The 27,249-nt window shown below is 41.1% G+C and overlaps 1 protein-coding gene across 5 annotated transcripts in view; it reads left to right on the forward strand.

Moving 5' to 3' along the window:
- Positions 1-11,903: 11,903 nt before the first annotated feature.
- Positions 11,904-27,249, forward strand: part of RAI14 (retinoic acid induced 14) — a 139,649-nt gene continuing 124,303 nt past the window's right edge. The window contains exon 1 of one of the 5 annotated variants that reach the window (XM_081280640.1): positions 11,904-13,318. The gene's annotated coding sequence lies outside the window, so the exon portion shown is untranslated. The remainder of the gene's footprint in view (positions 13,319-27,249) is intronic. The other 4 variants (XM_081280644.1, XM_081280641.1, XM_081280642.1 and 1 more) reach the window with 4 other exon arrangements.

The raw sequence follows: 27,249 nt of genomic DNA on the forward strand, positions 1-27,249 counted from the left end.
TAAGTACTTTAGCTAGGAGGGAAAACACTGGATTAGAAATCAGAACCATGGCGTCTTTTTCCAAATAGAATTGGGTCCCTGTATAGTAAAGCAAGAATGAGGGGCTCTTCTCCTGAATCCCACCCCCTGAAGTACCTTGAGAAACAAGGCTCCAAGTACCATTGTTTAAAAAAAAAATAATCAATGGAATTTGAGATAGGTTGTACATTCCATCAGACGTGTTGCTAACTTTAACATTTAACACTCTATTGAGACCAAAATACCCTGGCAAATAATATCACAACAATACTTGGCAAATGGAGAACATTTTGCATTGCTTTACATTTGTCTAGCATTCTCAAGTCCACAAATGTTCTTCCTGTGTGGAGCTGCTGCAGGAATGCTCTGCATTCCTTCACACAACTCAACATGCCTCTGGTGCACAGTATAAGAAATATTTGTTTCCTAAACTTTCCATATCTGAGGTAGAGAACTCCATGACCTGGGCTTTCAACATCTTATTCATCTCATTCCCAGGAATCAACTCAGAGCCTGGAGCCAGAAGAGCAAACACAGGGGCTATGGGTGCTAGAAGGAGCAGAGGTCACAGCATAGCTAAGACAAGCAGTCTTCTGCTCCTGGGGAGACCTGGGCACAAGAGCAACAAGGAGAGATTCTCTGGGAAGAACAGGGAAAGATTCTCCTTAAAAGGTCTCGTTCAGGTGCAGAGGCTGCCCTTAGTTATGCCTGTGTGTGACTCTGATGTGTTGACCGTTTAGTGCTGCAAAGTGGCACCCAGTCCTCCTAGAGGAGTTAGGAAGGAGTACCTTACTGTTTGACTCCTTGATGCTAGTTCTCCACAAGATGCATGGAGATTTGGAAAAGTAAATGCCTCCTACCCAGAGACAACAACGAACAAACAAACAAACAAACAAAACAAAGAAACAAAAGGAACAGAGACTTTGGATCACTGGTAGAGGGAAAGCATGTACCAAAAAGAAAAATATGGGCTGTCTTAGTTTGCTAAAGCAAACTAGGTATACCAAAATACCATAGACTAGGTGGCTTAAACAACAAACATTGATTCTCTTAAGGTTCTGAAGAACTGAAAGTCCAAGATCAAGGTGCCAGCAGGGCTGATCTCCCCTGAGGACTCTCTCCTTTTCTTTGCAGACAGTTGCTTTCTTTCCTCTTCACATGATCATCCCTCTGTGCATAGCCACTCCTACTACTTCTTGTGTCCCAATCTCCTCTTCTTATAAAAACACTTTCTAGATTGGATTATGGCCTATCCTCACGACCTCATTTACTTTCATTACCTTTTTAAAAGCCCTATCTTCAAATAAGTCACATTCAATGGAATTTAGAGCTTCCACATATGAATTTATGGTGAGGGAAATTCAATTCAGGCCATACTGTGAAATGCTCAGCTCATATTAAAATCACTAAAACTGGGCTGGGGCTTTAGCTCAGTGGCAGAGCATTTTCCTAGCTCGAATGAGGCATGGGGTTCGATCCTTAGCACTGCATAAAAATAAACAAATAAACAAAGGCATGCTGTCCATCTACAACTACCAAAACAAAACAAAACAAAAAAAACTTTTTTTAAAAATCACTCAAACTCTCACCCCATCCACCAATAAATAAAAATTATCAGGTATGACTGCCCTGAACTTCCCACCCTTTACAAAATCTCTTCCAACAGATCCTTGCCAACACTGTCTGTGTACATGTGTGCATGCACTCAAATATGCATGTGACTCTGATGTATTGTCTAAAAAAAGACACACACCAAAAAAAAAAAAAAAAAAGAAAAAAAAAAGAAACAAACAGAGTGATAGAATGTCATCTAACCCAAACTTTGTCCTTTAGGTACCTACAGTCTAAATAACTTTACTGATGCTATCAATGCCATAAAATATTGGTTCAGCATGGTCTGTGATTGTTGTAATCATAGAGATCTGTGTGGTAGAGACAGGCAGAAAGTATCCTTTGAAGAGGCCAAGGAGTTTCCAGAAAATGAAGATTTCTTTCTCTATTCCTCTGAAAATGTCTTTCTTTTGCCTTGGTTGATAGTTTAGCAAGGTATATAATTCCAGGGTGATTATTTTCTTAGCACTTTGAATTTTTCCCCTGGCTCCTCTTATAGCCGTTGAGAAGAAAGGTATGTAATTGTTTTTATTTATCGGTAATCTCAACTTTCTCTCTGGATCTTTTATGATCTTCTTTCTGTCTATAATCTAAAGTTTCATTATGTTGTTTTTAGCAATGCATTTATTTTTATTTCTCTTGCTTGTAACTTTATACACTTCTCCACAAATCTGAGAAATCGTGTTTCTGATCTGAAGATTCAATATTTTTTTTATTAGTAATTTGTACATTGCCTTTACTTTCTTCTGTGTGTACTATCCTTCTGGGATTCTGATGAGATGTATTTTGAACATCTATTTTGACTCCATTACTTTTTAGCTTCAAGTTCTTAGTTTTCATATCTTTATATCTATTTTATGTACAGCATTATGAGAAGATTCTTCAATACTTTCTTCCAATTTACTAATTGTCTTAATCCATCTGTGTTACTGTAACAGAATAATTGAGATAGATAATTTATCATGAACAGAACCCTATTTTCTAGTTTGGGAGGCTGGGAAGTACACAGTCAAGGCACTGGGCCTTCTTTGAAGTGTCCTTAGATTACAGAAAAGTCCAAAAGGTGAACTTTGTGTTATTACATGGCAGGAGAACAGAAGAGAGAAACCCTATTCTTGCAAGCTCTGGTTTTGGCAACATTAATCCATTCATGAGAATGGAGCCCTCGTTACTTAAGTACCTTCCATTATTAGGTCCCATTTCCCAATACTGTTGCATTAGGGATGAGGTTTCTAACACATAAACTTTGGGGAACACATTCAGGCCATAGCAGGAATTCTCTTTTTTGCTGTGATTTATCTACCATTTAATCCATCCACTGCATTTTGAAAATTAATTATTATATTTTCACTTCTATTTGGTTCTTAGCATCATTGCCTATTTATTTATTTAGGTACTGGGGATTGAACCCAGGTGCACTTAATCACTGAGCCACACCCCTGGCCAGCCCTTCCTTCCTTCCTTCCTTCCTTCCCGTTCCGTTCCTTTCCTTCTTTCTTTCTTTTATTAGAGACAAGATCTTGCTCAGTTGCTTAGGACCTCACTAAGTTGCTGAGGCTTGCCTGGAACTTGTGATCCTCCTGCCTCAGCCTTCTTAGTTGCTAGGACAACAAGTGTGCATCACTACCAGCTGCCTAGGTATTCTTGAGGGTCTTTGGTGGAGTAGAGTGGGGATTAAACCCAGGGTTTAAAGTATGCTAAGCACATGCTCTACAACTGAGCTATACTGCCAGTCCTCATTTCTTATGTTTAGTTGACCACTCCTTCTGTTACTTCACAAATATCATGAATACACATTTTACATTCTGTGTGCTCCAAGTTCTTGGAGTTTAATTCTCTCCTCCATTATTTCCATGGAGCCTGACTTTGGTGGCCTATTTTCTCACATGTTTGTTTTTTTTTTTTTTTTTTTTTTTTTTTTTTTTACTGATTTTTCATAATCAACTCTTCTTACAGGTAGGAATCCTGAAAAGTCCAATTTTAAGGTGTACCCTTTCATATGCCAGGGACTTTGAAGTAGTTTGAACAAGAAATATTTTTAAAATAATGTTTCTACCTGGGGTTTCTCAGACCACTGATATAGTACAGAATGAAAGGTCAGGTTTGGGATTATATAATCTCAGGGAAGTCTCCTTTTTGTTTTTACTTTTCACTGTTTAGACTAACACCTGAGACACCCACATTTCCTTGCTGACTTCCTTTTGCCAGATGACTTGTTCCCCTAACTCTACTTTTTGCTTGAGAGTGCGGGTATTTGAGATTCCCAGCTTTATCCTTTGTTTGAGTTTCCTCACAGAGAAATGGGTTCCCAAGATCTGTAGGAGCCACAAGGCAGACTACACTTCATGATCTGCTACCAGTCCTGTTGACACATTTCTGTCTGTGAATCTCACTTAGGTTCACTGGAATAAACCAATGAAGAATGAACAGGGGGAAAGACATACAAATATATTAAGATGAAAAAGGAGAAAAATCGCAGCATGGGGGGGGGGAGTCCCATCAGTGTGATTACCCATTCATCCATTTAGTTTATAAGCCCCTTTTTTTCTATAGGGAAAGGGGAGAATTGCCTATGTGAGAGGAATATCAAATACTTTTTTAGGTTAACTCAGTGAGCCTGGAGAAGATGCAGTGGCCTAGGACGAATTCCACGGGCTGACAGAACAGACAATGGATAGTAAATGATTCCCTGTGGGACCAGAATAAAGGACAATGGTATGTGACAAAAATCTGTCCTAGTATGTTTACAGACTTCAGTCCTTCTTTCTATGATATGAGTTTAGTTCATAGAAATTCAGGGGAAAAAATTAGAGTTAATTATTTTCTTCCTTGGGGTCCAGACTCCAGGCAGACAAGTGGCTATCAGAGGAAAGCCTCTTCTAGTACTTGTTGTTAAGTTTCTTTAAAATAATCAGACACTATAGAGTACCTGATTTGGGGCTGATAATACCTGGACTCCTTCATTTTATGATGCAGATTAAAAACTAGTATCCATTTTCCTCATAACAGAATTTGATTTTATATGATATGTAACACATACAAATAATATTTCCCTCCTTTCCTTTCATATGTGTGTTCATATGACATAATTTGCCCAACTAAACAAAGATATTGGGTGGAGCTCTTAGAAAAAAATCTCCTGAAGAAGGCACATTTCACTGGCTGTCTACATTTCCCTGTCTTCCTGTTTGGAACACAGGCATGCTGTTGCACATTTGGTAACCACGGGGGGAAACATCTAGAGAATTGCAAAAACCTCAGATCTGACATCCCTGAGCCACTGATCCAAAGACAGTAACTTTTCAAAATATGAGGGAAACAAACCCCAATTTTATTCAAGCCACTATTATTGCATTATAAGCAGCCAGTTTGGATGCTAATAATGTTTGAATCACCCATGGCTAGCATAGAAGCTGCATGGTATAATAGTTCTCAATCCTGGAGATACAGAACAGGAGGTGTTGTGTATATTTGTTATGCCTCACATTTTCTAGGGCATGACTGGCAAGATAATATGGCCTAGCAAAGACACAAACAGTGCTAAAGACCTAGAGAACAACATGAAATCATTAGTTGCCTTCTTTTGTTGACTCCTTAGCCATTGTAGAGAAGTTTTACAGTTACTCTTCCGCCTTTGAAGGCTCAATAAATTTATTCTATCAATAGACAATAGACAGATTTACAAGGGAAGACATAATTAATTTATTATCATGCAGAAACATGGAAGCTGTACACAAAGTTCGAGATGAAGAGGAAGGCTGGACAGTTGATGCCTACATAGAGCTGAACCAGGGGGTAGGGGCTTGGACTTTTGGAGCCACAGAAGTGATGCAAGGGAAGTTTGGGGGAAGAGGAGCAGAGAGCAAGGATTATCTTCTTATGCAGATGAAGTCTCCCAGGTAACAGCACCTGTGGTAATACCTGTCTGGGCCAGGTGTCAGAGTTCCTCATCTATTCCGCTTGAGAAAAGAACTTCCTTAGGCAGAAAGAGGGATATCAGATACAGAAGTTCATTTCTGTCTGCTGGCTATTTATGTCAGTAATAGAGATTTCCTTTATAGATATGCATTTCTTAAACAAAGTCATTCTTTCAGAATTATTCCTACATTTGCCAAGGTCTGCAGTTTCTCTGAATAACCAACTCACAGTATTCCAAAAAAATATATTGGGGTGGAATGTTACTCTCCCACTCCATAATTGTCTATATGCCATCTCTCTCAATAGGATAGGTGCTCCTTGAGGCCAAGAATGTCTCCTATTTCTTTGTGAGTGCAGGGCCGTACCTTACAAATTAGTCAATAAATAAAGTCAGTAAGTAAAGATACTGGTCAAGACTTGGCAAAATACTCTCCTATAAACTATGGCCTATGACATTTTTAATTGTAGTTGAATTAATTTTCCTATATTCCACTATTTCTCCCCCTAGATTTTATGACCCTGTTATGCTTCTCCCTATTACTTATAATTAACCGTACTATTTAATTCTTACTCTGTGCCAAGCAAAGAAGGAATGCTTCATATAAATTACTTTTCCAAAGCACCCCAAGGTGCATATTAATGTCATCCCATTTTGCAGATGAAGAAACTAAGGTCAAAAGAGACTAAGTAATCTGCCCCCACACACATAGCTATTAAATGGGAAAACCACTTAATGAGATTTTAAATTTACTGCATGGCAGAATATTTCTTCTTTGTGTGCTTTTTTTTTTTTTAAATTCATTTCTCATCTTACTTCATGTTTAAATACAAAGAGAAATTAAATGAGAGTTCAACTATGGTTATGCCCAGCAGTTTCAGAGTGGAGGAGCCTGCCCTCCAGGCCACTGTGGGAGGATCCTGCCTGGATATCCTCTCTTCTCTTACTGCCCTTCCACAGAACTGGCCTCACACGTGATGTTCTAAAATTCCTCCCAAATGCCCTGCTAACATCTAGTCATCTTCCATCCCTTTGAAATAAACATTCAAGAAAGAATGTCCAAACTCAGGGCAGAAGGCAGTGTGGTGGGTCAGGGAGGGAGAATCAGAGACAGCAGGAACACTTGGAATGTTCTCGTAAGTTATACTTGTTCATATGAGCACATTATGTTGGGAGTCCTCCTAAGATGCACAGCTTAAATAAAAAGGCTTTAAACTATTTCCCAGAAGCCCACAAAGCAAATATGAGACCCTCTCAGATCTCCACCTCCCTCTCTTTGCCCCTGAGCCCTGGGTCTTGGGTGAGAGGTTTCCTAACCTGATTCAGTGCCAATTTGCTTTGTTTTCTGGTTCTTTCAAAGAACTACATTTCCCTTCCCTATTACATAATTCAAAACGTCAAACTCCCCTCTGGTTGGCCAACAGTGACCTCGATATGGTTAACACCAGAAACCTCCCTCCCTCCTTTTTCTGGCCTATTATTGTGAAGGCAATTTGTCTTCTTGGCTTTTGTACCGGGGAGTTCCAGGAATCCATGGGAGGAAGTGGAAAAGAGACTCCATGGCCTCTCTTCCTGCCTCATTGGTTTCTGTGGACCTTCCCTCTCCCAGCTTGGCTCTGTGAAAGGAATGTTTCACGGAGATCTCACTGGCTCCTCTAATTCCATCAGTCTCTCCTCTTCTGGAATGTCACAGAACAGACAGTCAGTAACATTTCCATGGTCTTAATCTACATATTCTAAAACTCAGGAAGTTTAGAGCAAGAAACTATAGGACTCTTTTGAAAGGCAAAGGAAGAATGACAGATTTAACTCAGAAGAATCCTCATCCTGAATGTGACAAACCTGCCTGAGGTGCCCGTTTGGTAGTTGTAGGAATTTGTAATAAGACAAAGCAAAGCACTTGTGCAATTTTATTAAATATCTCCATAGTAGTGCAGTCAAATATCTTAAGCAGGAACAATCTGCTATGGAAAATGTCCTCAAATGTGTTCACTGACATAGTAGAAACATCAGTTTTGAAAAGAACAAGTAATCGGTTCCAAATCCTCTGCTGACAAAGTCATAGCAAACAAAAATGGGAAAGTAACCATAATACTCAAATGGCTCTGGAGCCACTGAAAAACACAAGAAGCCATTACAGACTGAAAGTAACTCATCAGAAAAAATAGTGCACAGATTCACTATGGGTGTATCAATAGGATAAGGAAGGAACGTGAATTAAAATGCCTCATAAGAAGAAACTGATCTCAATACAGAAACAAAAGATTCTCGAAGTTCAGGTTGAATGTCATAACAGAAAACATACCAGACCAACAAAAAATAGCAACTTAATTCAGAATCATTCTTTCAAGCAATCTTTCTGGAGCACAAATTTCTGCAAGCCATTGCAAGAATCATGCTACTCTGGTTACCTAATTTTACCCTCCTTGCAAGCCTGAGCACCAGACACTCCAACTACAATGGGGACAGACTGTGACACAGTGACTCTGTGTCATGATGACAGAGAGGGTGTAAAATACTGGTACCTGGACGCACTACACACCACTGTAAGTAGTATCCTGGGACATAGGACTGGAATGCTCAGTGATTTTTTTTTCTTTTTTAAGGAAGTGATTCTAATGGGCTGCTGAGACCATAGTAATCTACTGCCGGAGAAGCAAGAAAAGTCACACCTACTGTACTCATTGTTGCTTCTGATTCTGGAGATTAGTGAAAGCCCCTTCTTGGTCTTCTGATAATCAACTAATGGATTTTTTTTTTTTGGTGGGCAGGGAGGGGCGGGAGTGGTGGGAATATATGGGACTGAACTCAGGGGCACTTGACTACTGAGCCACATCCCCAGCCCTATTTTGTATTTTACTTAGAGATAGGGACTCACTGAGTTGCTTAGGGCCTTGCTTTTGCTGAGGCTGGCTTTGAACTTGCGATCCTTCTGCCTCAGCCCCCCAAGCTGCTGTGATTACAGGCATGTGCCACTGTGCCAGGCTAACTAATGGAATTTTTGATGTTCATGATCTCTGTAGAACACCTTCCTCCACTGCTTGATTGGGAGAATATTTTCTGAAATTTCTGACATTCCCAGTGGAACAACCAACTGAATAACATGATGACTATTTGTATTATCTTAAAGTGTTTCTTCAAAGAAGGGAGAGACCATCAATATTTTAGTTTTTCATGTTTAGTTGCCTGTACCAAGGTTTAGTCCTCTCATATCTACTTCCCTGCCAGAAGTTGGAAAAGTAATGAGATTAATAAGAGCCATTTGTAAGTAGAGATGGCCTGATAGATGGCAATATAGAGTATGGTGAGGACCACTCCGAGAGCCGAACTATGATTCTTGCCTCCAGTGTTTGGTGTACTCTGATTTGGTCAAGTTTTTGGATCTATTTGAAATTAGGTTTATCCATCAGTAAAGTCAGAATAATACAACATCCAAGTTGCTGTGTGGATCAAGAAAAACTTTGCCCCTATTAGTCCTCAATCCAAATTAACTCCTAAGCAGCAGTTAAGAACAAAGGCTCTGTGGGCTGGGTTTGTAGCTCAGCAGTGGAGCATTTACCTCCTAACAGAGAGGTAGCCCACAGAGCCTTTGTGTGAGGCACTGGGTTCAAACCTCAGCACTACATATAAATAGAGTAAGGATAATGTGTCCACCTACAACTAAAAAAATAAATAAATAAAAAATTATAAAAATAAAAACAACAACAACAACAAAAAAGAACAAAGGCTCTGGAACCAGACTGCCCTAGTTTGAACCCCAACACAGACACTTACTAGTTGTGTGTCTTTGGGCAAGTTACTTACTCTCTCTGTGCCACAGTTCCCTCCATTAGTGCCCAAAGGGGATAATAATATTCATCAGGTTAATGTAAAGATTAAGTGACCTAACATTTGGGTGACTCCGGGCAGTTCTGGTTTTTGCCTTTTGTCTTACTTAGTATTTGGCTTGGCTTAGAATCTGTAAAGTGTCCCAGATTGGACAATTAAGTACATGGTTACTATGGCTAATGTATGTATCACTTAGAAAAGTGCCTGGTGTAAAGTAGATGCTAAATGTGTGATAGTTACTAACATTAGCCTCTATATCAGTGCTACCAAATAGAAATATAATGTAAACTGAAAAGTTTTTAATTTTCTAGTAATCACATTTTAAAGTAAAAAGAAATAGGTAAAATTAGTGTTAATAATATAAAAACTATTACAATTTCTGGGGCTGGGGTTGTGGCTCAGTGGTAGAGCGTGCACCTAGCATGTGCGAGGCACTAGGTTTGATATTCAGCACCACATAACAATAAATAAAATAAAGGCATTGTGTCCAACTACAACTAAAAAAAACTATTACCATTTCTATACATAATATAAAAGTATTACTTTTAAAAAATTCTTACTAACTCTTAGAAATCTGGCGTAGTTTGCATTTATAACACATCTCTATGCATACTGGCAACTTTTCAAATGCCCAGGGGCCACAGGTAGTTTGTGACTACCACACCAGACAGCATGGCTCTGAGGATTTATGTGATGACAGGCCAGAGAATCTCAAGGTCTCATCAGGTCTGTAATGCCAAGGTTGAGGTGCTTAGCTTCTCTGTCACACTCTGTAAGCAAAACACTGAGACAGGGCTTTGGAATGTATTGTCAAACATCTTAGCCTCATCTCCTGAGCAGGTATACAGCTTCACTGCAATAGGAAGGATAGTAACCTACCCTTGGAGAAATCTCTGCTGGCTTTCTGACAAGTAAAAAACCCATGGGCTAATTAGTGTTTACTGGCTGCTTTATTACTATGGTATAGCTAAACTATGAAAAGCAATACTGAAGTTATTTTATCAATTTCTCCTGAGCTAGTTTTTACTTATTGAAACATCCCCTGGAAAAAAAAATTAAGTTTTTTTTTCTATATTTTTTTTGGTGTGCTTATGAGTGTGTGTGTGTGTGTGTGTGTGTGTGTGTGTGTGTGTGTAGGTTATCTTCCTCCAACCTTCTAATTCTGTTATTTGTGTTTTTGTTCCATTTTCTGGACTGCATCCAATAGCTCACCATTATCTCAATCTTGATGCTTCTAACTCAACCCAGAAGTGTAGTGAAATCCTGATTATTAGTTTCCTTTTACTATTACCAAATACCTGAGATAAGTTGTAAAGAGAAAAGGTTTATTTTAGCTAACATTTTTAGAAGTTCCAGTTCATTATCAATTAGACCTGTTGCTTCTGGGCCTGTTGTGAGGCAGCACATCATGGCAGGAGCAAGTGGCAGAGCAAAACTGCTCACCTCATGGCCAGGAAGCAAAGAGAAAGAGACCTGGGTCCATTATGCCCTTCAAAGGCATGCACCCTAGGACCTAAAGACAGACATCTCACTAAGACCTACCTCTTAAAAGATCTGTCACATCTTAATTGCACCATCATGGGGAATAAGTCTTAGTATTCATTGTAATACACATTGCACCACAGTTAGAGACTTTGGATAAAGGAATGTAACATGCTGTTCCCCTGAAAGGTTTTTACCACGGCTTATACATGGTCATTTTATTCTTGCTGCCTTCATTCAAATCTTTTCTCTGGATCTGGTCTCCATCTGAGGTCATAGTCAATGTATCCAGAACCCAATTAGTATTTCTAAAAGGTCTGGACAACAAAACAAAACAATGAGAAAACTATGTTTAATCCTACACTTAACAAATAATTCCCTTGCAGGAGGCAGAATTTCAGCTGTCTGAAGGTACAGACTGGAGAGTAGTAGGTTTGTTTAGAGTTTCCAAAAGGGTAATTTGCAAGAGGAGCTTGGCACAACCAACAAGCAAGAGTCCTTCCCTCCACAAGAGTCCCTCACCCAGGTTAGACTTGCTGATGTGGGAGGGTGGCGTTATCAACTAAAGGGCACAGCACAGGAGCCTCCCCTGGGAGCCAGGGAGCTGACACAGACTCTCTGGAGGTGGTTGGGACAGATAAATAGATAAGGGTCAGGGTTTCTGTAAATCAAAGGCTGATCAACCTGCCTTAGGCAATTACGTTTTTAATTTGGTTTAATATTTTAACTCCTTCAACTGGTCAACTGTTCCTACATGTTAAATTTCCAAAGCAGCTTTGATTACTCTGAACCAAGTCCTATCTTCCCATCTGCTTCTGCCTAAACAAGACTGACACGCTAAAAGCAAAGGAGAAAACTCATATATAGCAGTGCTCAGTTCTGTAGGGTACAGTACCTCATTAACATGAACTGTGAGGAAGAATTATATTGTTGAAATTGTCAGCATTTAACAACAGAAGAAAAAATGACTTGCTAGTTCACATTTCTTTTAGAGTGTGCTTTTATTAGAGAAAGGGGTAAAAGACAAGAAAAGGAGCATGAATCTTGCTTTAAACTGGGGGTTAACCACTTCCCTGAGGATCTTTGATTCTTGACTTTAGGAAGTGAAGACCACTCGGCTAGTTAGGCAGCTTTTGTTTCCTATTTGGCAAGTTCACCTATGAAAGCTAAGACAGGCAGTTCCCTTGGAGGGATGGGACTAGGGGAAGGAGCAGATAAAAGTCTGATCTACAGTAGTTAAGATATGGCCAAAGACATTTTAAACTGAACTGTCAGGGTGAATTTCACTTTTTGTTGGAATGGCTGTTTTTCCTCTTAAGCAGATGATTTACAGTAGATCCCAGGAAGTATCATACCATTTATTTATTCTAGAAAGCTTTCTCCTTGTGTAAAGGATGCAGCACTAACCAGAAGTGTGGAGCTTTGGTGAATAAAACTTTGTAAGTCCTAGCTGGTTAGCATGGCTAGAATGCATGGAAAGACCGGGCCAAATTAGATGAGTAGGTGGGGAGCTTTGAAATCCTCGGAATTATTGGAGGACTCCATCAGGGTTCAAAGTCCAGGTCCTAGCGAGCTGAAGGAGAGAGGCTGTAGGGGTCTGGGGCCTTGAGCCCTTAGCCGGTTCCCACTGGTCATCTGGCCAGTCAGTTCAAGCTGTAGATGTCTCCCTTTTAACTCCTAAGCAAAGAACTACTTAACGCTGGTAGTTAGTTCTGTCTTGCCACCTGATGAGTGTCAGAGACAGACTCCAACCAATTGCTTCAGTCCTGAGAAAATGAACACATTTTAGTTTACTTTCTGTTCAATCATTTTCGGAAATATAACCGACCCGATTCTGGTTAGAAGGGGGCTTGGATCAGTTACTTTCAACATCCTCCACGATCAAAAACGACTTTAGAAGTGGATCAGAAACGAGCACTATTTGGGATCTCATCCGAATCCAGGGGTCGGAGCCGGGGTGGCTCTACGAACTTCAGGTTAAGATGATGACACGGATCCACGGAGAAGGGTCCCACGATCCGCACAGACCCCGCACAGACTAAAGGCAGGCCAGGGACGTCCAGGGCGCGCGGGCGCGGGGTCGGGAACGCAGCCGGAGACTCGCCGGCCGGGAGCACCCCCGTAGGTCCCTACCGGAGCGCCGGGCCGGGTCACCTGACTCACGGAATTTGGGGCCGCGCTGGGCTGAAGGGGAGGGGAATGGCTAGCACCTCCCTTCTCGCTCCCCCTGGATCCAGGTCGGCGGGGGCCGGCGCCCGGCGGCCACGTGGTGGTGCTGCCGCTGCCCCCGCCCCGCCGGCCCAGCCAGGGAGCCGCGGCGCCCACTGACCCCCGCAGCGGGAAGGAGGAGGGACGGAGGCGCAGGAAGCCGACAGGAAGCGAGCGCGGCGGCCGCGTTTTCCTGGGGAAGCCGCGGGCGGGGTGGCGCAGCCAGCAGGGCCCGGGAGCCGCCGCCTCGATGGGGTGAGTGCGCGTCGCCGAGAGTTGCGAGGCTCCCGGCGCGGGGTCCGGGCCCGCGGGGTCCCCTCCTTTGTGTCTGGAGCTGGGGCCAGGGAGGCGGCGAGGCGCGGCGGACGGCCCCGGGCTTAGCGGCTTAGCGGGCGGCAGCTAGGGTCCCGCCAGCAGCGCCCGGTCCGTCGCCCGCCGCCGACTGTCCGCGGAGGACAGATGGGACACCGGGAAGAGGAGGGTGGCGGGGATCTGGGGAGAGAGAGAGGGAGGACCGGCCAAGTTAGGAAAAGGGGGTCCACCTCCTCCTGCCGCCCCGCCCCGCGACTCGCCGGCGGGCTGGGGCAGGGCCGAGCTCGGGGTTCTGCGGAGGGAGCCGGTGGGAATGAATGACCAGACCCGGGTGCGCCCTGGGTCAGCACCCTGCCCACCTGCGTCGCCCTTCCCGGCGTCCCGCTCCCCCCAGGTCCCTGCTTTGGGGCTCGACCCGCCTTCCCGCTGAACTTGGAGGAGCTGGGAAGGAGGTGTGAGCTGGGGACTCCGCGGCTCCGCGAGACCCAGGGACCGCTATTGTTCTTTTTCTGACTCCCGAGAGCGGCTCAGCTGGCCGAAGGGCGCAGAAGAGACCACTTCGAGCCTGCCACAGCCCCCTGCCCACGGCCCCCTTGTCCCTATACTCGCCGCGGATCCGAGGAGGCGGGGAGGAGGGATGCTGGAGTGAGGCAGACTCGCGGTAGCTGGGACTTTGGGAAAGAGGAGGATGTGGAGCCGCCAGAGGGGCTCCCGCCATCTCCCGCGACCCCGACCCGGGAGGGCGGCATCTTTGACTCATCTTCCTTTCGCTGCCGGCTTGGGCAGTTTGTGTCCACGGTTTAGATTTTGCAGTTTGCAGCGTTCATTTCTTAACCCCCTTTGGGCTTCATATCCCCTTCTGGAGAAAGGGGGCCTCAAAACCTGAAGAGGCAACAGACGGGAGATTAAGATAAATGGAGCCCAGTGCGACAAGAAGGCCTGGGTAGGGGCTGTGTGTTCAGGCTTCCCTTTCTTTTCCAAGGAGCTCAGCTCGGCGCAACTTTGTTTGCAGTGCTGATTGGGGCAAATCTGCGGATTCCAGGCCGCTCAGCTCGGACCTGCGGCTTCCCTTCTCAGTAGACTCACAGGTGATTTGCCTGGGATTCCCTTCCCAGAGAGTAGAGTACCGAACTGCCTGCGATGGGGAGGAAAAAAAATAGCTTGCTCTCTGGGGAATGTGACCTTAAGGCCTAAAAGACCAGGCAAAGAGAGAAGCTGGTTTTGTCTTTCAGTAGGACTTAGCAGAAGCTCTTTAGCGCGAAGTCTCACACCTCCCTGGTTTGACTGAGTTGGAGAAAAGACTGAATCACAGGGAGGCTGGATTTTGATAGTTCTATCTGCGGCTTGCTCAGCCCTGTTCACTCGCGTGGCTGTGAGTTTTATTACTGATGAATATAATTCGATAATATTTTTTAAATGATAACTAACAGGTAAGATGTTTTCTTCCTTGGTATTATAAGACAATTGGTTTTAACGGAAGAAATGTATCCAGTTGTTAATGTTTTAACCAGTGTTTGCTTAAGAGATTTAAGAGAGCATGGGCTGTCACACGACTTTAATCTGTATTCACTGAAATGCTTCATTAATGAATTTATTGTAGCATTTTCCATTTTAAGTACCTTCCTTAAATTTGTTTTATAGCCCTTCCTACCCCAAGCTGGGGATCAAATCCAGGGCCTTGGACATTCTAGCACTCTATCACAGAGCTACAACACGTATCCCTTTTATAAAGACTTTTTGAGAGTAGTGGTGGTGGTTAAAACCAGTTGAAATTTTTTTTACTCTTATCTATGAAATTGAGTAAGAAGAATGGATGCAGAGCCTCTGGAAATTCAATGGAAGAATGAATATTATATGATATATATGATATGTCCCCACCCACTGGTACTGTACTCTTACAATGAAATTCTGTTTCCAGACTGCTGTTTCTCAATGCATCTTAGAGATAGGTACACCTACCATTCCTCTTTGCTATTTTTTGTTGCTAGGTATCAACCCAGTTCCTGAGGCATGCTAAGCACATACTCTGAGCTATACCCCAAGCTTCTTGCACACCAGCCCCCATGTTTGTTTGTTTGCACAGGGGATAGAACCCAGGGGCACTTAACCACTGAGCAATGTCTTTAGCCCTTTTTTATATTTTATTTTCAGACAGGGTCTTGCTAAGTTGCTTAGGGTCTTGATAAGTTGCTGAAGCTGGCTTTGAACTTTTGATCCTCCTTCCTCAGCCTCAGGAGCCTCTGGGATTAGAGGCATGCGCCACCGCCGGCAGCTCCCATTCTTTAAAAGTGAAGAAGCTGAGATTTGGAGGTTAAGGGCAATTCCCTTGGAGTGTGGTGCATAACTTTTTGTTTTTTCCTTTCTTCTGAAATAAAAAGAAATCTGAAATATTTCAAACATACATCAAAAAAAGAATACAGCAAGGCATTCATGTTTTACTGCCTAGGTTTAAGAGTTGCTTAATATGCCCCCTCCCTCAATAAAATAAACTGCAACTCAGTTTTTTTTTTTTTTTTTTTACCCATCCCTCCTCCTCTTCCTCCAGTTCCAAGGAACCACTAATACAGAGTTACTACATACAGTTCTCAAGCACGCTTGGTACTTCTGTGTATTATATATCCCCCAGAATATATGTGTTTGTGTTTAGCATTTTACATAAATGGCATGATTCCATATACATACAGCATTGCATTTTTAAACTTCTCATTATGTTTTTTTGAGGCACATGTAGATCTTTATTCGTGTTAGCTGCTATAGAGAATTCTAGTGTACAAATAAATTATAGTCTACTCATTCCCTTGCCAAGAGAAAATTAGGAGTTTCCAATTTTTCACTGTTACAAGCACCTTTTTCTGCTGAGGGGAAATCTGTTACAATAACAAACAGTGGTACAATACACATCCTGAAACAGGTCCCTTTGTGCACAGATTTTCTCTGTTTCATGCCTATATAGTTAGTTGCTGAATAATAAGGTCTAGGCCCAGCTGCATTTATTATTTAATTCCCCAACAAATATTTAGGGTTATTTACAGTCTCTTGGCTATCTGTTGAATGAAAAAGTGAAATTGATCAATTTTAAACTCAAAGAACTTAGCTTACATTGGTTAGCTATATTATTTTATTTTTCAAAAATATGTTTTAAATAAGAAGAGTGCCTCTTCATTAAAAAGTCAAAACATAAGACAAAAACCATTGTGCTGAGTTTGGCATCCTTTGTTCTAAAGCCTTTCTCAGCTAGTTGTTGGTTGTATCTTCTTGGATTACTCACTCAATCTCCTCTTCCTCATTTCTTCCTTGGTGAGAGTAAGGGGTTGAGGAAGCAGTTCCAAAGGCACATTCCTGCCCTAAGAGTTTATGAAAATGTGGCTGTGTTAGGGATATATTTTGCCCCAATGGTAACCCCTTAAACTGGAAGGAGTTTAAGGCACACATTATTATATCTTCAAACAGCCAGGCATATTCCATCCTCTGAGCCTTTACATTTGCTGTTCCCTCTGCCTAGAGAGCTCTTCCTCTAGTACCTACATGTCTGTGCCCTCCCCCGCTGAGGTGTTTAATCAGACATCTCTTTTCCTGCTGGATTTTTTTGATATCTCTTCCTTCTGTGTTTTCCTCTATGATACTTATCCACGTTGCCAAATAATTTATGTTAGCATTGCTGGTCTTTTCCATATTATAAAAGTCCATGATAGCAGAGACTTTATCTCTCTCATTCACTGATATATCCCTAGTGGCTAGAACAGTGTCAGCACATAGTAGGTACTCAATTATTTGATGAATAAAGGAATATAATACTCTTTGTTGTGATTTTCAACTTGAAATTTCTCTTTTAGTATATATCAGAATTACCTAATGATATTGGTTGTTTCATGGCTGTAACTGAGATCCCCAAATGTCATATTTATAGCTTCTAACAGGGTAAAAACCATGTTTTTAAGAAACTACTCTGTTTAAATCCATGAATAAATCCCATGGATTTTTTTTTAATCCAACATTTTCTCTAAACCTGAATTCAAAGAAAGACATGATAACATGGTGCTTGGTAGCATGCTCATCTTCCTTTTTCCCGATAACCTAGCTTTCCAGTGTAGTTTATATGGAGGGTGCATAATGGTGGGATGCTGACCCCCCTGTTCCACAGAAAACATCTGTCCAAACAGGCCAGCAACCATCTCCAAAAATAGCAGCCACACTGGATTTCTATGAATGAATATTTCTCTGAATCGTCATAGGGTATATTCATCATTATCCTGACTTTGTGTCTTCATTAATTTTTAAAAATATTGTTTTTTTAGTTGCAAGTGGACACAATAACCTTTATTTTATTTTTATGTGGTGCTGAGGATCGAACCCAGTGCCTCATGCATGCTAAGCGAGTGCTCTACCACTGAACCCCAACCCCAGCCTGTGTCTTCATTTCTAATGGTATCTTGGGAGTAAAGACAGGGTAATGACCTTAATTAGAAGATCTAGGAACAACCCATGTGTTGTAAGTACCTAGAAATATTCTTAAGAACTGTCACATTGTAAATTCCTTAATTCATGGCACAGAAAGCATTCACTGTCACAGTGTTGTGCATTGTTTTGTAAAAGCCAACTGAATTTTCTTTACTTTGCATGATGAGTATAAGACTTGACAAAACAAAGCTAAATATACCAAAGCCTCTTGGGTATGTTTTAAGTGGGTGATAAGGAAATGAGACTAGATTTTCTTCCGATTAGCTACATAGGTATACCTATTGATGTTTCTTCCCGTTATCTATACAGATACACCTACTGAGTAATAAGGTCTAGGCCCAGCTGTATGTATTATTTAATTCCTCAATAAATACCTAGGGTAATTTAGGGTCTCTTGGCTATCTGTTGAATGAAAAAGTGAAATTGATCAATTTTAAATTCAAAGAACTTAGATTACTTTGGTTAGCTATATTATTTTTCAAAAATATGTTTTAAATAAGAAGAGTGCCTCTTCATTAAAATTCACTAGAGTACATCTATTTTATCTTCTGAAATACAATGACAGTGAAAGAAATCAGAATATTATGGATCAAGATAGGCTTCCTTGATTCTAAATCTGAAAACTGTATGTATAGAATTATATGATTTATTAGTGAAGTGCAGCATAATCAAAAGGATTCCTTCTCTTGGTTTATAGTTACCCTTGCATTGGAAAGTATAGGTATCTCCTGTTTCCTAAGTCCAGCCATCTACAATGAACAAAATCTAATCTAGTCTTGAACATCATACTCACTGATGGATGCCAGTAAATTCAGTTGGCATTTTAAAAAAGTAATTTTGCAGACTTAGCCATGTATTTACAAACAGAGCATTCTTCTACTTAATTGAAGGAAGTGTACCTCATTCTTTAACTCTATATTCTATGTGTCCAGTACAGTATCTGTCATAGTTATTAGCTTACTGAAGTAGATATACGTAAGTGTTCCAGAGGTCACTAACCCCCAGATGGTGGCTATCAGACATAGAGTCATCTAGTCTTGAGGATATAAACAACAATCAGAAGGTAGAGGAGTACAGAGAGTCAGCAGCAAAATGCAAGTTGAAGCTCAGAAGATGTGAAAGAAACACCTCCCCTCCATGTCCACTAGTTGGGGGAAGTTTGTACATTGTTTTGTCTGTTTCACTAGCTGTTTATTGTTATTTGTTTTTAAATATCACCTCATCTACTCCTCTAATCTTATCTGTGATCTTGTCTAGTCCTTTCTGGACATTCACTAAAAATGACATTCACTGGAAATTATAAAGGACTCTTCCTTGATTCTAAATAAGTAGATCCCAAATGTAAGAAAAGTTGGTTGTAGTCCAAGAAACTCACTGTTCAGAAGAAGAAATGCAAGGACTCCTTTTCTTTTCATATATTTTTCTTAATTTATACTTTGTGAACACTAATGTTTATTACCAAGTAACCCAAAATAAGCTATTCATTATGTACTATATCATTTTCCCTCACAATCATGTATTATATTGCAATAATATATTTGTTTATTGGCTTTTTAAAACTCAGCCTAATTTTCTTATCCCCATTGGGTATTGCTATTGATAAAAGAAGTCTTTTTTTGTTTTTTCTTCATGATTTCTAGAATGTTCTAGAATATCTAGAATGCTTTTTCTTTCTTTGTAAAGAGCTAAATAATTCTAAAATTAAAAGCAGCAACAGCTTGCTTCTGCCTCTTTTCACTTTCACTGTCCCTGACCAGTTGCTTTGCTGGCTAAAGCGGTAGACCCTCAGCCAGAAAGCCGTGGCAGAGCTCACCAGTGGGGATACGTGGCCCAATAACTCTTTATTTTTCATGGGGGTAGGGGAGACAAGTAAGGTATTTCTCTTCAAGGGGAATATATTTTGCAAATGAAGCACAATCATGTAGCAATGAATCTGAAATATTTTTTAAGTCATAGGTGGACAGTTTTTGCAATTCAGATGCAGTTTCTGGGCTGTTTTCCCCTGGGAGAAATTTGCTTATTTCAGATGATGCTATATGTTCATAATTTTTATCAGTTTCAAAAAGTTCTTGGGACTCTGTGCCTTAAGGCAATTTCTGGCCCTCTTTGGGATATTTAGATAAAGAACCTGAGATCTGTTGAATGTACCTGAAAACTTTGTGTGTTTCTCCTGTTTCCTTTAGTAGCCACCTCTGAAGGGTAAAGAATTATGATTTAGAGGGATCTGTTTTCTGTCATGTGCTACTGTCTCCCAGGACAGCTGGATGACCTGACATATTTGAGTAAAAAGCAGTAATTTTCAGTTTTAGTCCCTCAATTGGAAAACAAGTCACTGGTTGTTATACCAACCAGTCTATAATGTTGAGCATTTTTAGTAGCTATTTCTACTGGATGCAATAAAATACTATGAGAAGTAATAAAAAGTGGCTCTGTGGTATGACTGTTTCATAGAAATGTGGAGAATTCAAAGGATGGGCCTTGAGCTTCTTGCTCTTGCCCAAGACTAATATATCTCTTGGTCTGGAGTTGGGCCTTTCCCCAAATAGCAGCAGTAGCTTCCTAGCTTTATTGTAGGAAGGAATGGAAATACCCTAGGCTGCACCTGACAGCTCTCCTTGGCTCACAGGTTAGGCCTTTCAGTGTTCAGCCCAGTGTGGAAATATCCCAACTCACTCCCTATTTCTCCTTTCTCATCTTGGTCTCCCAACTGATGAGGGCCAGTGGAGCCCAGGAAAAGATAGGCCACATTCCCTAGTTGGAGAGCTGAACCTCAGTAGAATATCTGTTCTTGCAGAGCAAAACATCCTTTTGTGAAGTAGCAGATGCTGGAAGAAGGCACTGCTGATGTCAGACACTTCCAGAACTTCTGTTCATGTACAGGTGACAAGCTTAACCCATTGAAGTAAAAAAAAAAAATAATGACACCCCAAAAGATGCTGCCTGGCATACAACAGAGGTTGCCCAACGGAAGCTCTTTCAACAAGTCGGTTTAATTGACTTGAACACCTTCTCTGTGGCAGGCACTTTGCTAGTCAGGGCTAGTCTTACTCACTGTTAGATTTCCCACGAGTGGTACATGTTGATGGGCTAATCAAATGTTTGGAGATCCCTGGATGAATGGCAAACTTGCCCTCGTGGGCTTAGATTTTTAAACAGGGTAAAACATGTTCACAATCTGCTAACAGTACAAGGTAGACTGTATTGGTGGTTGGAATGGGGTGGTGAGGATATAAACAACAGAGGATGCCCAGAGAAGTGAAAAATGACCCCTTGGAAAGAGATGGAAAGAGGCAGGGCTAGACATGACCTGGGTTCTGGCTGCTTACAACACTGGGCTCCTCAACACTGTACTTTTACGTGTCCCTGTGACCTTGGGAATCCTAACATAGCTAATTGTAATTGTTACAGATGAAGAAGACTTGTTTAGACTTGGACAGTTCACTTTGAAGAATAGGGTGGAAATTGGGAGCCTCGGATGAGGCCAATGGCATACAGCAGCAGCATGAAGGTGAAGGAATTTATGGAATCCCCCACCCTCAGCATCTGCTGAGTAACAACCTCATAGACAAATCTATTGTCAAGCTTTGTCAGTGAGTTAGCAGATTCTGCATGGAGCTGCTTAATTTGACAAGTACGTTCAAGTAATTTGAACATCTCCCGTGAAAGTCAACATGTTAGTGATGGAGCGTTTTTCAGAAATGAGGAGTACTGACTTGTGGTGCTGAGAGAAGCCACCTCCTCCCAGCCACTTGGAGGATGCGGCCATGTGTGAGCCAAAAGGATCATGGGCTGCATTTTCTTTCTTCCCCATGAAAGGCAGCCACAAGGAAAAGATGAGATAGGAGCCAGTCACAAACAGATGCCAGAATCCTTCATGAACTGTGTGAGGAGGACCCCTTCTCTCTCCAAGCAACTCTTTCCAGACTGAGTCCACATGCATCATGGGTAGAAGTTGTTTCCGATGCTCTTCTGATGCTCTTCGTTTAAAGTAAAAAATGGGTCTTCGTTTTAAAGTAAAAAATCCTTAGCTTTTATTTGGGGCTGATAACACTTTTCTCTTGAGGAAGAAAAGTCATATTTCTTCTCTGTGAGTTCTTTCTAATTGGAAAAAGAATATTGAAAATACAGGCCTAAAAAGGATAACCGATATCCATTTGCCTACCATCCAGATTTCTTGGAGCCAGACTGCCTGGCTGGCTGCCTGCCTGCCTTCCTTCTCCTCTTCCTCCCTTCTCTCATTCTTAAGGGAAACTTCACGGTGACATTTATCTATGTTCGCTGGGGATATAGCTCAGTTGGTAGAGTTCCTGCCTCCCATGCACAAGGCCCTGGGTTCAATTCCCAGCACCATGAAAAAAAAAAAAAAAAAAGCTTGTTCTACATTTATCTATATGTGTATGTCCACTTGGCACTCTTGATGAATTCCTAGGTAATTAGATTCTTTCTCTACTGTACAACGTTATTACAATGTTGGGAGTGCCTTTATTTACTTTTTCTATTGCTTTTCTTCTAGTCTCTAAAAGCCAGAGAGGCAGGCGGAGTGCAGTGCTTCCTCCAGCGATGTCCATCCCAAGCCCATCTTTTTGCTGATGGACTGGCAGCTGTGCTACCATTTGTGCCTTGTTTGGCAAGAAGCTTGCTTTCCTTCTCTCCTTTAAAAGCACTCCTGATTACTTTAAGTGCATACCCCCTGGAACAAAGGGTGTTTGATTCCCATGACAGTAAAAATGGGTGTTTATATGCACCCTGGCAAGAGAATCAGAAAGAGCAGCTCACCCTACCCTGTTGCTATCTGCTTCAGGCCTAGGTGGCTGCCTGCCGGCTGTGGGTGCTTTTGTGTGGCTTCCAGAGCAAGTATCACCTTTACTCCCCTGCCCCATTCCTGTCTTCTTGGGTGGCTTTTAAAGGACTTTACTTTAATATTGGTGCTTTTCATTATCCTGAATAATTGCAGTGTTTCATTTTTTAATAGCTCAAAGAGAGAGAGAGAGAGATGTTTGCATAATTTCTTAAGGAACAAAAATGTCCTAATATAGGGAAGTAAGTATCAGACATTCTGCTTTTTCCAAATTGCTGCTAAAACATGAAAACCCTCACTCCAACCTGTGCTTTGTGAGCTCAGTTGAATATAAAAGTAGTCACTTCATTTGTCTATAATTAGTTATCTTTGTATTTTCTCTGATACAATCTTGGTGTCATTAGGAAAACCATGGAAAAGAATTTGACTGGTTAAGTTTAATAAAATTATTTGTTAAGCATATGCTCCACATATGAGAAGAACAAAGAAGTAAAGAAGCTATGCTCCTTCAGATGAGGCAGGGGATGGTAGTGAGGGCCAACAGCTGGCAGGGGGAATACCTTTTGCAAATTGGTCCTTTCAGACTCTATGTGCTAGAAGCAATTCTGAGGACGCTTCCAACTTTAAAGGCAACTGAGTTTTTTCTTTGTTTATTAATACTAAAATGTTGATCTGTTGATCAAACTTTTCTTTATTATTAGTTGTCTAATACATACCCCAGTGTTATTTTGGGCTCAAAAATTAAGCCTCAGTTAAATCTAGATACCTTCCATTTGTAAGCAAGAAACTTTCTATGCTGTAATTTATTAATATGGAACCTGGGAATAATAATAATAATAATAATAATAACAATAACAACAGTATTTCCAAAGTGATTATATTAGAGGAGATATTACTTGTTTCTAACAAAATTAAAAAATAAAATTATGCAAGATAAAATAAAATAAATTTCAAAGCATTCTAAATAAATGACACCTATTTGTGGCTTTTATTGTCACTGATAATGCTATCTATTTCTCTTTCAACCTGCTTTTAAAGAATTGTAGCTTTGTTGGTCAAAATGATTATAATCTGTATCAATAAAAGGAGGTGGCCTCATGTATTATTGTTAACACATTGTAGTTAGCAACTGTGTTTCTCTATTTTAGTCTTCCTGTTAGTCCTTCTATTATTATGTCACTTTGTAATGTGGACATTGTAAAGATGCAGTTCCTTTGGTAATGACCAGTCTTGTTCCAAATTGCATTAACAGGTTCCTCACAGAACTAGTCTTGCTTCAATCATAATCTAAATACAACAGCAAAATCTCAGCTAAATTGAAGATGGTAGTACTTAGTGTGAAGTTAAATACCCTTTTGCCTCCTTTGGAAAAGTGTTCAACAGTTATAGAGAAAAATATAAACCTGTTTTCTGAATAGTATATAATTAGGTAACAGTTGAGTTCATGTAGATTGGGTCTCTATCCTGAGTGCAGTAAAACTTTTGGTTATTTTTTCTTTCTTTTGCATGAGACTGTGTACCTTTTAAACTACAACTTTCAATCACTGATGGTTTCATCACTAACTTGCAATATTTACTGAACCTGATCTTATGGTAATAAATGAATCTTATGATCTTATGGTAATAAATGAATTGAAGCTGGTAGCATAAACATTTTCTGCTTAATTTTTATCCTGTCTTGTTAGTAAGATACTGCTGCTATCTTTGTAGGGAAAATCTAAATTATCACTATTAGAGATGCAAATCACTAATAGAGGCTACATAGGTAATTTAAAATATTTTGGTAGCCACAGTAAGAAAAAAAGATGAACTTAATTTATTACTTCATTTTATGTATCATAGCCAAAATATTATCACTTCAACACATAATCAATACCAAACTTATTAGAGACATAGCTGGAATTTTTTTTCCTAGTAAATCTTTGAAATTCATTGTGTATTTTCGTTTTGTGCTGGTCACACTTTAATGCTCAGTAGCTAGCTAGAGGTGCAGCTTAGTGGTAGAATGCTTGGCTGGCATGTATGAGACCATGGGTTCCATCCCCAGTGCCAGCAAAAAAAGATTCCAAATGCTCAGTGGCCACAAATGGCTAATGGCTGTAGTATTGGACAGCACTGGTCTAACTGAGTAATATGACTTCATTTAATTCCTATAACTACAGAACTATCTGGTATCTAGAATGCCCTCTACAAATGGGTGTTCAATTAAGTTTCTCTATGCCTTTATCTGATGAACTGGTGTTTTGCTCTTGGCTTCAATCCTTTTTTTGTACAGAAACACAATAACTTCATCAAAAACTGATGGTACATGGTATAATAGGCATTTGAGCTTTTGGTGTAGAAATCTGAATCTTTGCCTTTGTGCCAGTGCATTAAGCCACATGGACTTTTTTTCACAGCAAGACTGATTTTGTAGGCAAAAGATTGTATGCAATCCACATTTCTACATCAGTTGTGTAGGTGCTTGGCTCATAGTTGATATTCAATGCATATGACATGAGTAAAGTAGTATAGGATTCTTATCTTTACTCTTAAATTGCAAGTTTTTGAATATCCATGAGGTCTTTCTATGTAAAACCTCGTAGCATCAAGTACAAGGTATGTAGGCTTGCAGATGTGTGGGGAACTGGAGCATACTAAATCTTTGTTACACTGATGGAAGCATTATCCATCCTTTATATTAATGCTGTTTGATTTTTATGCCTAAACACAGAACATGGTTGGAAATGGAATGAGAGAAGGTCTAGTGTTTCAAATGCAGTGAAGAGAGGTGTATCTTCACCAGGCAGGTGTTCTAGGCCCCCCATGTCACAGGCATGGAATAAATACCTGGTGGTTCTAATGGAAAAAGATCTGAAAGGCTTTTCCATTTGCACTGCCAGGGTAGTCATGTGGCAAATCCAGGCTGGCCTAGCCCCTGGGCAGTGATGCCTTGGTGTTTGAGACACTGTGTTAGGCTTCTCTTCTAGGTTTCTTGTTCAGAATAAATTAGGGTGACTGACTATATTTGCATATCATATCTTTACGCTATTCAAGGATACCTGCTCAGAGGAATATCACTGGACCTTGAACACTACATCCCCCCAGCCTCTCCGACTCCCAGGGAAGCCAACTCAGTGTTTCTCTCTCCTTGTTCCTTCCTATTTTAAAGGTTTCCTCTGTTTGGCTTCAGAAACAGAAACAGCTTCCTTATTTTTCTCCTTCAAACCCCCTCATCTTTATAGATCCAAGTCCCTTGGAAGCAGAGGGGCTGGGGTCCACCCCATCTCCCAAACCCCAACACTAGTTCCATTGGACCCAGCTGTGACAGTGACTTTTTATTTTGTAAAAATTTTTTAAATAGTCTAACCTATTCATTTCCAGTTGACTGTGATTATTTTCACTGTTGGCCTGGTCTCTGTAGAAGAGCCAGAGAGAACTTACTCTCAGAATGGAATAGGCCAGAAGACCCATGCTTGGGCTGCTGGCAAGGTCTTCTGTGGAGACTGTACCTCAGTCATAGTGGAGAATGAACAGAACACTTTGAAGGTGGAATTCAGGTGCAAGGACACAGAGCAGATCAAAACAGGTTAGGGAGCAGCTAGTGACTAAACAAGTGAATGCCCTCCCTAACACTGGTTCTGAGGGGACATTGCAGGACAGCTCATTGTGTTAATTTCGTTTAGTTTCCAGAGAGTATATATTTCACTTCTGTAGGTTCATGAAGTAAATTTAGCTACTGACTTCAGAGATGGGCTGCACAGACTGCACACATACTACAACTGGAAGCTCTTTTTCACTGTCTGAGATGATAGACTAAGCATGACTGAGTGGGTGAGAAGGCACCAAAGCATCCGTCAGTATTCTTACATTGCCAGTGACAGAACTAGCAGGGCCTCCAGGATCACTGGAAGCAGCCCCCTCCCCTGCTCTTCCCTTCGTGTCTTAAGCCGGCTTTCTGCACAGCCTAGAACTGGGTCCTGGAAGCTGCCAGGCTCACATTTTTCAGCTTCTTCATTAAAGAGGAAAGTTTCCACTCCCCTGACCCCAATGCCAAGAATCCCAAGTCTCTCTGAAAAGTCTTGATGATACTTTCCCATTTCTATGGAGCAGCCACTGCCAGAATGACCTGGGTGGGTGGGGAGAGAAGAGAAAGAAGGCTGGGCTCTGCCAAGCAAACCCAATGTCAGACGCATGATCACAGCATACAGGGGCAGTATATGCTAAAGGGAAGGAAGAGGCCTGCCTGTAAGGGAGCATGCACCCCCTCCTTGTTGGGCTTCAGATGAGAAACATCCATGTTTGAACCCCCAGGGCTCAAAATATGTCCAGATGTGACAGTTGGAACAGTAGAAATCATTTAGGGTTCTCCATGCGCTCCCTTTCTCCTATCCTGGAGACATCCGTACTCATAGAAGCTGTCAACTTATTTATATGTCCCTTATTCTGAAGAGTATTCAAGACACTGGATAACTGGGTAAAGAGATTTAGCACCCCACATGGAACCACTGTGATCATTGTAAATGACATTTTCCACATTCCAGACTATGAAGAGTCCAAGTTGTCCGTATTTTGAAACTGAGTCAAAGAGCCAATGAAATATACAGAAAGTCAACTTTTGGCAATAAAATCTGCCTGG

Source organism: Spermophilus citellus (assembly GCF_964194105.1).
Source record: "Spermophilus citellus genome assembly, chromosome: 1".
Classification (NCBI taxonomy): Eukaryota; Metazoa; Chordata; class Mammalia; order Rodentia; family Sciuridae; genus Spermophilus; species Spermophilus citellus.